The sequence below is a fragment of the Pseudophryne corroboree genome, chromosome 5 (assembly GCF_028390025.1).
Source record: "Pseudophryne corroboree isolate aPseCor3 chromosome 5, aPseCor3.hap2, whole genome shotgun sequence".
NCBI classification, from domain to species: domain Eukaryota; kingdom Metazoa; phylum Chordata; class Amphibia; order Anura; family Myobatrachidae; genus Pseudophryne; species Pseudophryne corroboree.
The window spans coordinates 220,707,097-220,719,213 of NC_086448.1; the positions used below are offsets into that span (position 1 = coordinate 220,707,097).

The 12,117-nt window shown below is 46.6% G+C and overlaps 2 pseudogenes; one reads left to right on the top strand and one right to left on the bottom strand.

The window, feature by feature from the left end:
• Positions 1–3,076: 3,076 nt before the first annotated feature.
• LOC134930404 (5S ribosomal RNA) lies at positions 3,077–3,195 on the bottom strand (annotated as a pseudogene).
• Positions 3,196–11,998: 8,803 nt separating this feature from the next.
• On the top strand, positions 11,999–12,117 carry LOC134930405 (5S ribosomal RNA; annotated as a pseudogene).

Genomic DNA, 12,117 nt, shown 5'->3' on the forward strand with positions numbered 1-12,117 from the left:
ATGGAGGAAAAGTGGAGGAAAATGGATTCACCCCTACTTGCAGAGGACTGAACCTTCACCATAAGAAGTGTGAATCGCCTCATTCCACTTATTCATGTGGATAATAAAATATTAGCAAGCATACAAATGTGTCCTCATACAGTTGCTCCAAACAGCCAAATCCTGATTGACTGCGCAGACAATATTTGTCGCTCAAATACTGCATCTCATTCACAGCTATAAAAACTTGAAGCGGAAATCGACTCTGCTAGATTACACTGATCAATCTGATGTACATCATTTGTATGCAGATGGGTCTGAATCTATATCTGAAGTGCTACAATGTAGCGGCTGCAGCTTTTTCTCACGCCAAGTTACATTGCTTGATCTGCAACTTTGTATGTGTGTAAACAGGGCCGGTGCTAGGGTGTTCGGCGCCACCCTGCAAACTATAAATTTCTGCCCGCCCATACTTTAAAAAGGGACAGGCGCGCCTGCAGCGCGTGTCAAAAAAGGGGTGTGGTCTCACAAGGAAATGGTAACTGGGGAGGCAATGGGTGATATGGAGTCAGTGGGTGACAGAGACAATAGAGAAGCGGGGGTAACAGGGAGAGGCAGATGGTGACATGGAGATAGTGGGTGAAATGGAAGGAAGTTGGTAAGATGGAGGCAGTGGGTGACATGTGGTCTTTTTATATTCCTCCCTGCTGTGTCCTTTTTGCCTGCGGCTCCCAGCAAAACCCATGACCCCTCCTACCGTCAGTAGCACCCACAACCAGAGACACTGGCCCCCCTCCCACCCTCATTAGCAGCACCCGCAACTAGCAAGAAACCCCCCCAAATACTACCCACAGCACAGTAAACTCGCTACCCCCACCAGAATCACATGAAAACCCTTTCCACTAATTACCGCTGCTGTTGTTGCTTCTGCTGCTGTGTTAGGGGAGAACGCAGCGCACGCCTCTCCTGCCCCTCAATGCTCAGTGAAGTCCGGTCTCCGGCGGCGTGTATCTCAAATGAGGCTGCGGGTCCGCAAGCTCTGATTGGCTAATGAACCAGCGCCTTATTTGAGATTCACGCCGCTGCCGTCGCCAGAGACCGCACTTCACTGAGCATTGAGGGGCAGGAGAGGCACACGCTGCGCTCGCCTCCCGTCACACAGCAATGGCTGCAAGCATGGCGGTCGGGCATGCTGGCAATTTCTTGCCGGTACGCACTACTGACCCGTACCGCCAAACTTGCAGCCCTGCTAATTACTTACCTGAGACTGAAGTTCATGGTGTTATCTCAGAGACCCAGTCATTTATGCAGCAGCTGCAAGGGTTAGAGTACTGCGCTGACAGGACACACTGGCTGCAGGGACAGAATACAGTGGACGCAGCAGAAAGGCTGCAGGGGTTAGAACCCTGGCTAAAGAGGAGAAAGGGCTGTGGGGACAGAATACAGCGGCCAAAGGGGACAGATTCCTGGGTAAAGCAGGACGGCTTTTGGAACAGGCTGTGGGTATGGCTGCAAGGGATATGGGGGAAGAGGACTGAGGGGACGGGACAGGGGTTGTGGGGATGGATGCAGGAGGTCCTGTGGAGAAATTCCAACAGCAGCTGGCACTGGGGAGAGGCTGTGAGGGGTAAGACCCATAAGAGAGGTAGCCCCACAGTGTAGACATCCCAACTGCCAGTAAAGTCCTCTCCTGTCACCGCAGCCTGGATATGTTGCAGACAGCAATTAAAAAAATAAATAAAATGCCTGAAAATGACAGGGGAGACACGTGACTGTGTGCCCCACCCCAAAATCCTGAACTGCGTGTGCGTGCACACACACACACACATTAACAACACACACATATACACACACACTTTCTCTCACACACTCTTTCCATCCACTTACCACATACTGACTGGATCTCTGCAGTAGGTAGCCTGGTCCCGTGTAGCTCCGCCCCCTCTGCCCTTGTAGCTCCATCCCTCCATCTGTGTAGCTCCACCCCCTCCATCCGTGTAGCTCCACCCCCTTTGTGCTGACCGCTGACACTGTCACTGGGGATAGGAGAGGAGGTTTCAAGCTGCCGGCGCTGCTGCCTGTTCTACTGTGACAGGCACGGCAGCAGCAGCAGGAGAGACAGGCAGCGCAATAGCGGGGATGCAGAGCAGGAGAGCGCCTCTCCTGCCTGGCACCTCCCTGCCCTGCTTCCCTTTGCTGAGCGGGTAGCGCTGGGCCTGTGTGTAAAGTTACAGCCTAATGTCTCTGGAACACTGTAAGCAGTTTTTTTGCTGTGCCTACAATGCCACATCTTTTAGATTGGCTCAGTCGCGCTGGTCATATATAACTAGCTGTATGAGTACACATCTGAGAGAAAAGGGTATGATTCAGCACCAGTCCAAAAAAGGTCCAGACAAAATTGTATAGTACCAGAATTAAAACAGTGTACAGGAACAATTCCTAATATTTGTACCTGGTGGTGCACCCAGAGTCAGAGGGAAACTTGGAAGAAAATTTGCTTACAGAAGACTCTTGTGTTGGTGCACTCTTGTATTGATTTGTTTATATGAAAATATTAAAACATAACTTTTATTATCTATTTATTTTTAGAAAAGATCCACACTTTCATATTACACCACAGTTAATCAGTAAGAATGTAATGGTATCTGTGTACACACATATAGATCAGCCCACATATGTCTCTTAAAGATATCGTATCACCAATGGTATGGTTGATTAAATATGAGTCAAAAACTAAAGCAAGTATGAAAGATAACCCAATTAATTAATTACTTGATTGAAAAAAATTGGAAATGTTCTGATTAGTCCATTCTAATAGACTTGTAGGGGGATGCAGACAGTGTGGCTCTACACCCAAATCCTATCCAACCAGCACAAGCAGGGCTTGTGTTAATGAGACCTCAATGGGTCAATGGACTGGACTGCTATTGGGAGTATAGATCCTTGTTAATAATAAAATGTATACATTTTTTGGAATGTCAGGGAAAAACGGCACATAAGAAAAAGATCCAGTAAAGAAGTAAGAAGAAAAAGTAAAGAGATGATTGAAGAAAAAATGTGGTGATCCTGCTGTTGGTATATAGTTGAGACAGGTCATGAATTACAACACCGGGTATTCTCTGGGGGTCCCCCTCACAGATACTGACCCAGCCCACCACCGTTTTGCTTCCAAGATCGGACGAGATCGGGCTCTATCGGTGGGGTATGGTAGTAATTTCTTGGGCCCACTTTAGCCGACTTACCAATGAGAGTGCACCTAAGGAAGAATTGGAGAGAGGAAAGAAAAAATTGTGGATCTGCTGTCTATGTTAGGCACAGGATTGCCCCGTGAATCATAGATGAGAGTCCGCGGATATAAGTAAATGGGAAGTAAAGAAATGAAAAAACGAGTAAATTGGGACTGTATCAGGTGTCGGCATATAATGTTATGCCGGCACTGTGTCAGAATTGGAATTGGTATGCATAGATCAGAGCAATTACAATATCAAGTATGCTTAGCAGTCACCCTCTTTCCAAACACAATAAAGCAAACAGGGGCACATGGGCCCTAATGAGTGCTGATTGGCCCAATTACTCATACATATATACACTAGAGATGAGCGCCTGAAATTTTTCGGGTTTTGTGTTTTGGTTTTGGGTTCGGTTCCGCGGCCGTGTTTTGGGTTCGAACGCGTTTTGGCAAAACCTCACCGAATTTTTTTTGTCGGATTCGGGTGTGTTTTGGATTCGGGTGTTTTTTTCAAAAAACACTAAAAAACAGCTTAAATCATAGAATTTGGGGGTCATTTTGATCCCAAAGTATTATTAACCTCAAAAACCATAATTTACACTCATTTTCAGTCTATTCTGAATACCTCACACCTCACAATATTATTTTTAGTCCTAAAATTTGCACCGAGGTCGCTGTGTGAGTAAGATAAGCGACCCTAGTGGCCGACACAAACACCGGGCCCATCTAGGAGTGGCACTGCAGTGTCACGCAGGATGGCCCTTCCAAAAAACCCTCCCCAAACAGCACATGACGCAAAGAAAAAAAGAGGCGCAATGAGGTAGCTGTGTGAGTAAGATTAGCGACCCTAGTGGCCGACACAAACACCGGGCCCATCTAGGAGTGGCACTGCAGTGTCACGCAGGATGTCCCTTCCAAAAAACCCTCCCCAAACAGCACATGACGCAAAGAAAAAAAGAGGCGCAATGAGGTGGCTGTGTGAGTAAGATTAGCGACCCTAGTGGCCGACACAAACACCGGGCCCATCTAGGAGTGGCACTGCAGTGTCACGCAGGATGTCCCTTCCAAAAAACCCTCCCCAAACAGCACATGACGCAAAGAAAAAAAGAGGCGCAATGAGGTAGCTGACTGTGTGAGTAAGATTAGCGACCCTAGTGGCCGACACAAACACCGGGCCCATCTAGGAGTGGCACTGCAGTGTCACGCAGGATGTCCCTTCCAAAAAACCCTCCCCAATCAGCACATGATGCAAAGAAAAAGAAAAGAAAAAAGAGGTGCAAGATGGAATTGTCCTTGGGCCCTCCCACCCACCCTTATGTTGTATAAACAAAACAGGACATGCACACTTTAACCAACCCATCATTTCAGTGACAGGGTCTGCCACACGACTGTGACTGATATGACGGGTTGGTTTGGACCCCCCCCCAAAAAAGAAGCAATTATTCTCTCCTTGCACAAACTGGCTCTACAGAGGCAAGATGTCCACCTCATCTTCACCCTCCGATATATCACCGTGTACATCCCCCTCCTCACAGATTATCAATTCGTCCCCACTGGAATCCACCATCTCAGCTCCCTGTGTACTTTGTGGAGGCAATTGCTGCTGGTCAATGTCTCCGCGGAGGAATTGATTATAATTCATTTTAATGAACATCATCTTCTCCACATTTTCTGGATGTAACCTCGTACGCCGATTGCTGACAAGGTGAGCGGCGGCACTAAACACTCTTTCGGAGTACACACTTGTGGGAGGGCAACTTAGGTAGAATAAAGCCAGTTTGTGCAAGGGCCTCCAAATTGCCTCTTTTTCCTGCCAGTATAAGTACGGACTGTGTGACGTGCCTACTTGGATGCGGTCACTCATATAATCCTCCACCATTCTATCAATGTTGAGAGAATCATATGCAGTGACAGTAGACGACATGTCCGTAATCGTTGTCAGGTCCTTCAGTCCGGACCAGATGTCAGCATCAGCAGTCGCTCCAGACTGCCCTGCATCACCGCCAGCGGGTGGGCTCGGAATTCTGAGCCTTTTCCTCGCACCCCCAGTTGCGGGAGAATGTGAAGGAGGAGATGTTGACAGGTCGCGTTCCGCTTGACTTGACAATTTTGTCACCAGCAGGTCTTTCAACCCCAGCAGACTTGTGTCTGCCGGAAAGAGAGATCCAAGGTAGGCTTTAAATCTAGGATCGAGCACGGTGGCCAAAATGTAGTGCTCTGATTTCAACAGATTGACCACCCGTGAATCCTTGTTAAGCGAATTAAGGGCTGCATCCACAAGTCCCACATGCCTAGCGGAATCGCTCCCTTTTAGCTCCTTCTTCAATGCCTCCAGCTTCTTCTGCAAAAGCCTGATGAGGGGAATGACCTGACTCAGGCTGGCAGTGTCTGAACTGACTTCACGTGTGGCAAGTTCAAAGGGCATCAGAACCTTGCACAACGTTGAAATCATTCTCCACTGCACTTGAGACAGGTGCATTCCACCTCCTATATCGTGCTCAATTGTATAGGCTTGAATGGCCTTTTGCTGCTCCTCCAACCTCTGAAGCATATAGAGGGTTGAATTCCACCTCGTTACCACTTCTTGCTTCAGATGATGGCAGGGCAGGTTCAGTAGTTTTTGGTGGTGCTCCAGTCTTCTGTACGTGGTGCCTGTACGCCGAAAGTGTCCCGCAATTCTTCTGGCCACCGACAGCATCTCTTGCACGCCCCTGTCGTTTTTTAAAAAATTCTGCACCACCAAATTCAAGGTATGTGCAAAACATGGGACGTGCTGGAATTTGCCCATATTTAATGCACACACAATATTGCTGGCGTTGTCCGATGCCACAAATCCACAGGAGAGTCCAATTGGGGTAAGCCATTCCGCGATGATCTTCCTCAGTTGCCGTAAGAGGTTTTCAGCTGTGTGCGTATTCTGGAAAGCGGTGATACAAAGCGTAGCCTGCCTAGGAAAGAGTTGGCGTTTGCGAGATGCTGCTACTGGTGCCGCCGCTGCTGTTCTTGCGGCGGGAGTCCATACATCTACCCAGTGGGCTGTCACAGTCATATAGTCCTGACCCTGCCCTGCTCCACTTGTCCACATGTCCGTGGTTAAGTGGACATTGGGTACAACTGCATTTTTTAGGACACTGGTGAGCCTTTTTCTGACGTCCGTGTACATTCTCGGTATCGCCTGCCTAGAGAAGTGGAACCTAGATGGTATTTGGTAACGGGGGCACACTGCCTCAATAAATTGTCTAGTTCCCTGTGAACTAACGGCGGATACCGGACGCACGTCTAACACCAACATAGTTGTCAAGGCCTCAGTTATCCGCTTTGCAGTAGGATGACTGCTGTGATATTTCATCTTCCTCGCAAAGGACTGTTGAACAGTCAATTGCTTACTGGAAGTAGTACAAGTGGGCTTACGACTTCCCCTCTGGGATGACCATCGACTCCCAGCGGCAACAACAGCAGCGCCAGCAGCAGTAGGCGTTACACGCAAGGATGCATCGGAGGAATCCCAGGCAGGAGAGGACTCGTCAGAATTGCCAGTGACATGGCCTGCAGGACTATTGGCATTCCTGGGGAAGGAGGAAATTGACACTGAGGGAGTTGGTGGGGTGGTTTGCGTGAGCTTGGTTACAAGAGGAAGGGATTTACTGGTCAGTGGACTGCTTCCGCTGTCACCCAAAGTTTTTGAACTTGTCACTGACTTATTATGAATGCGCTGCAGGTGACGTATAAGGGAGGATGTTCCGAGGTGGTTAACGTCCTTACCCCTACTTATTACAGCTTGACAAAGGGAACACACGGCTTGACACCTGTTGTCCGCATTTCTGGTGAAATACCTCCACACCGAAGAGCTGATTTTTTTGGTATTTTCACCTGGCATGTCAACGGCCATATTCCTCCCACGGACAACAGGTGTCTCCCCGGGTGCCTGACTTAAACAAACCACCTCACCATCAGAATCCTCCTGGTCAATTTCCTCCCCAGCGCCAGCAACACCCATATCCTCCTCATCCTGGTGTACTTCAACACTGACATCTTCAATCTGACTATCAGGAACTGGACTGCGGGTGCTCCTTCCAGCACTTGCAGGGGGCGTGTAAATGGTGGAAGGCGCATGCTCTTCACGTCCAGTGTTGGGAAGGTCAGGCATCGCAACCGACACAATTGGACTCTCCTTGTGGATTTGGGATTTCGAAGAATGCACAGTTCTTTGCTGTGCTGCTTTTGCCAGCTTGAGTCTTTTCATTTTTCTAGCGAGAGGCTGAGTGCTTCCATCCTCATGTGAAGCTGAACCACTAGCCATGAACATAGGCCAGGGCCTCAGCCGTTCCTTGCCACTCCGTGTGGTAAATGGCATATTGGCAAGTTTACGCTTCTCCTCCGACAATTTTATTTTAGGTTTTGGAGTCCTTTTTTTTCTGATATTTGGTGTTTTGGATTTGACATGCTCTGTACTATGACATTGGGCATCGGCCTTGGCAGACGACGTTGCTGGCATTTCATCGTCTCGGCCATGACTAGTGGCAGCAGCTTCAGCACGAGGTGAAAGTGGATCTTGATCTTTCCCTAATTTTGGAACCTCAACATTTTTGTTCTCCATATTTTAATAGGCACAACTAAAAGGCACCTCAGGTAAACAATGGAGATGGATACTAGTATACAATTATGGACTGCCTGCCGACTGCAGACACAGAGGTAGCCACAGCCGTGAACTACCGTACTGTACTGTGTCTGCAGCTAATATAGACTGGTTGATAAAGAGAAGATGTCTATGTAACTATGTATGTATAAAGAAGACTGAAAAAAATCCACGGTTAGGTGGTATACAATTATGGACGGACTGCCTGCCGAGTGCAGACACAGAGGTAGCCACAGCCGTGAACTACCGTACTGTACTGTGTCTGCAGCTAATATAGACTGGTTGATAAAGAGAAGATGTCTATGTAACTATGTATGTATAAAGAAGAATGAAAAAAAACCACGGTTAGGTGGTATACAATTATGGACGGACTGCCTGCCGAGTGCAGACACAGAGGTAGCCACAGCCGTGAACTACCGTACTGTACTGTGTCTGCAGCTAATATAGACTGGTTGATAAAGAGAAGATGTCTATGTAACTATGTATGTATAAAGAAGAATGAAAAAAATCCACGGTTAGGTGGTATTACAATTATGGACGGACTGCCTGCCGAGTGCAGAGACACAGAGGTAGCCACAGCCGTGAACTACCGTACTGTGTCTGCTGCGACTGGATGATAAATGATATAAAAAATATATATATATCACTACTGCAGCCGGACAGGTATATATTATATATTATATAATGACGGACCTGCTGGACACTGTCTGTCAGCAGAATGAGTTTTATTTTTATAGAATAAAAAAAAAAAAAACACACAAGTGAAGTCACACGACGAGTGTTTAACTTTTTCAGGCAATCACAATATAAGTATACTACTAACTATACTGGTGGTCAGTGTGGTCAGGTCACTGGTCAGTCACACTGGCAGTGGCACTCCTGCAGCAAAAGTGTGCACTGTTTAATTTTAATATAATATGTACTCCTGGCTCCTGCTATAACCTATAACTGGCACTGCAGTAGTGCTCCCCAGTCTCCCCCACAATTATAAGCTGTGTGAGCTGAGCAGTCAGACAGATATATAATATATATAGATGATGCAGCACACTGGCCTGAGCCTGAGCAGTGCACACAGATATGGTATGTGACTGACTGAGTCACTGTGTGTATCGCTTTTTTCAGGCAGAGAACGGATATATTAAATAAACTGCACTGTGTGTCTGGTGGTCACTCACTATATAATATATTATGTACTCCTGGCTCCTGCTATAACCTATAACTGGCACTGCAGTAGTGCTCCCCAGTCTCCCCCACAATTATAAGCTGTGTGAGCTGAGCAGTCAGACAGATATATATAATATTATATATAGATAATAGATGATGCAGCACACTGGCCTGAGCCTGAGCAGTGCACACAGATATGGTATGTGACTGACTGAGTCACTGTGTGTATCGCTTTTTTCAGGCAGAGAACGGATATATTAAATAAACTGCACTGTGTGTCTGGTGGTCACTCACTATATAATATATTATGTACTCCTGGCTCCTGCTATAACCTATAACTGGCACTGCAGTAGTGCTCCCCAGTCTCCCCCACAATTATAAGCTGTGTGAGCTGAGCAGTCAGACAGATATATATAATATTATATATAGATAATAGATGATGCAGCACACTGGCCTGAGCCTGAGCAGTGCACACAGATATGGTATGTGACTGACTGAGTCACTGTGTGTATCGCTTTTTTCAGGCAGAGAACGGATATATTAAATAAACTGCACTGTGTGTCTGGTGGTCACTCACTATATAATATATTATGTACTCCTGGCTCCTGCTATAACCTATAACTGGCACTGCAGTAGTGCTCCCCAGTCTCCCCCACAATTATAAGCTGTGTGAGCTGAGCAGTCAGACAGATATATATAATATTATATATAGATAATAGATGATGCAGCACACTGGCCTGAGCCTGAGCAGTGCACACAGATATGGTATGTGACTGAGTCACTGTGTGCTGTGTATCGCTTTTTTCAGGCAGAGAACGGATTATAAAGTAAACTGCACTGTCCTCACTAGTAAACTCTCTCCACTCAGTCTCTACACTTCTACAGTAACAGTACTCCTCCTAGTCAGCTCCAGTAAATCTCTCTCAGTCTCTTATAATCTAAATGGAGAGGACGCCAGCCACGTCCTCTCCCTATCAATCTCAATGCACGTGTGAAAATGGCGGCGACGCGCGGCTCCTTATATAGAATCCGAGTCTCGCGATAGAATCCGAGCCTCGCGAGAATCCGACAGCGTCATGATGACGTTCGGGCGCGCTCGGGTTAACCGAGCAAGGCGGGAAGATCCGAGTCGCTCGGACCCGTGAAAAAAAACATGAAGTTCTGGCGGGTTCGGATTCAGAGAAACCGAACCCGCTCATCTCTAATATACACATTAAATCCCTGTGCAGGACTATCTAGGTTCTATTGGATAGTTGCTGGAAAAAGTATAGCCAGGAAAAATCGGTATCCCTAAACACTGTTAGTTTGGTATAGGTTCCATTCTAATGATGCCCTGTACTGTTGAGTATACCTCGTTATCTACTGGGTGTTGTACGCTTAATGCTGACAGTATACTGTATCGGATAACTAGGGAATAACAATCCCTGCCCAGATCCCTGGGTCACCATAAGTACAGTCAAATTGGTTTTAGTGTAGGGCTATAGATCTGTGCTTGACAGCCTGCTGGAGACAAAATATGTCCAGAAAGTATCCAGATCCCTGAGTCCCTCAGTTTCGTGTGAATTGGAAATTAGTATGCCTTATACTGTTGAGGGGTTAGATGTATATATCAATTCCAATGTAATTGGTATATAAGGTTTGATGGCTGGATAGAAAAGTACCGGTCCCTGCCCAGGTCCCTGGGTCAGTCTGGGGTTAACAGGATCTAGGAGATACTCCTCACGTCCTTGTTCTAACCCCTCAACAGTATAAGGCATACTAATTAATAGTTCCATAGGGTCTACAGGGAATAGGGTCACAGGGCCATAGGGTCTACAGGGAAGATTCCCGGTGGACCGACGCACCTGTGGTGCCTGTTTTGTTTGAGGACATGTGGTCCTATTTATAGACATAATGAATAAGATGCCAAACAATTTGCATATATGAAAATGACTTTGCCACTTAGCCTGTGATTGCAGATGATCTAGTGTATGCTCTGTCTACCTGCTTGGCTGACATATAAGATTGAGTGAATAGTGATTGGGATATGTTTGGTGTAATAAGCAAGAAAATATATCTTTCTAAAGAATTATATAGTTTCCTAAATTCTAAAGGTGTATCATATAATGTGCTCATAATATTTAATTTTATTTCTTTTTAACTTGCCCACTATCTGGAAAGTTTTGGGGGGAGGGTGCTGCTGCCATGGCCCATGGCTAGACCTTACACCTCTGGTGCTGCCCAAGTGGGGCCACTAGTACAATTTTTTTTCCAGGGCCGCTTTTTGTTCCCAATCCGCCCCTGGACTCAGGGATCTGGATACTTTCTGGACATATTTTGTCTCCAGTAGGCTGTCAAGCACAGATCTATAGCCCTACACTAAAACCAATTTGACTGTACTTATGGTGACCCAGGGATCTGGGCAGGGATTGTTATTCCCTAGTTATCCGATACAGTATACTGTCAGCATTAAGCGTACAACACCCAGTAGATAACGAGGTATACTCAACATTACAGGGCATCATTAGAATGGAACCTATACCAAACTAACAGTGTTTAGGGACACCAATTTTTCCTGGCTATACTTTTTCCAGCAACTATCCAATAGAACCTAGATAGTCCTGCACAGGGATTTAATGTGTATATATGTATGAGTAATTGGGCCAATCAGCACTCATTAGGGCCTATGTGCCCCTGTTTGCTTTATTGTGTTTGGAAAGAGGGTGACTGCTAAGCATACTTGATATTGTAATTGCTCTGATCTATGCATCCCAATTCCAATTCTGACACAGTGCCGGCATAACATTATATGCTGACACCTGATACAGTCCCAATTTACTAATTTTTCATTTCTTTACTTCCCATTTACTTATATCCGCGGACTCTCATCTATGATTCACGGGGCAATCCTGTGCCTAACGTAGACAGCAGATCCGCAATTTTTTCTTTCCTCTCTCCAATTCTTCCTTAGGTGCACTCTCATTGGTAAGTCGGCTGAAGTGGCCCCAAGAAATTACTACCATACCCCACCGATAGAGCCCGATCTCGTCCGATCTTGGAAGCAAAACGGTGGTGGGCTGGGTCAGTATCTGTGAGGGGGACCCCCAGAGAATACCCGGTGTTGTAATTC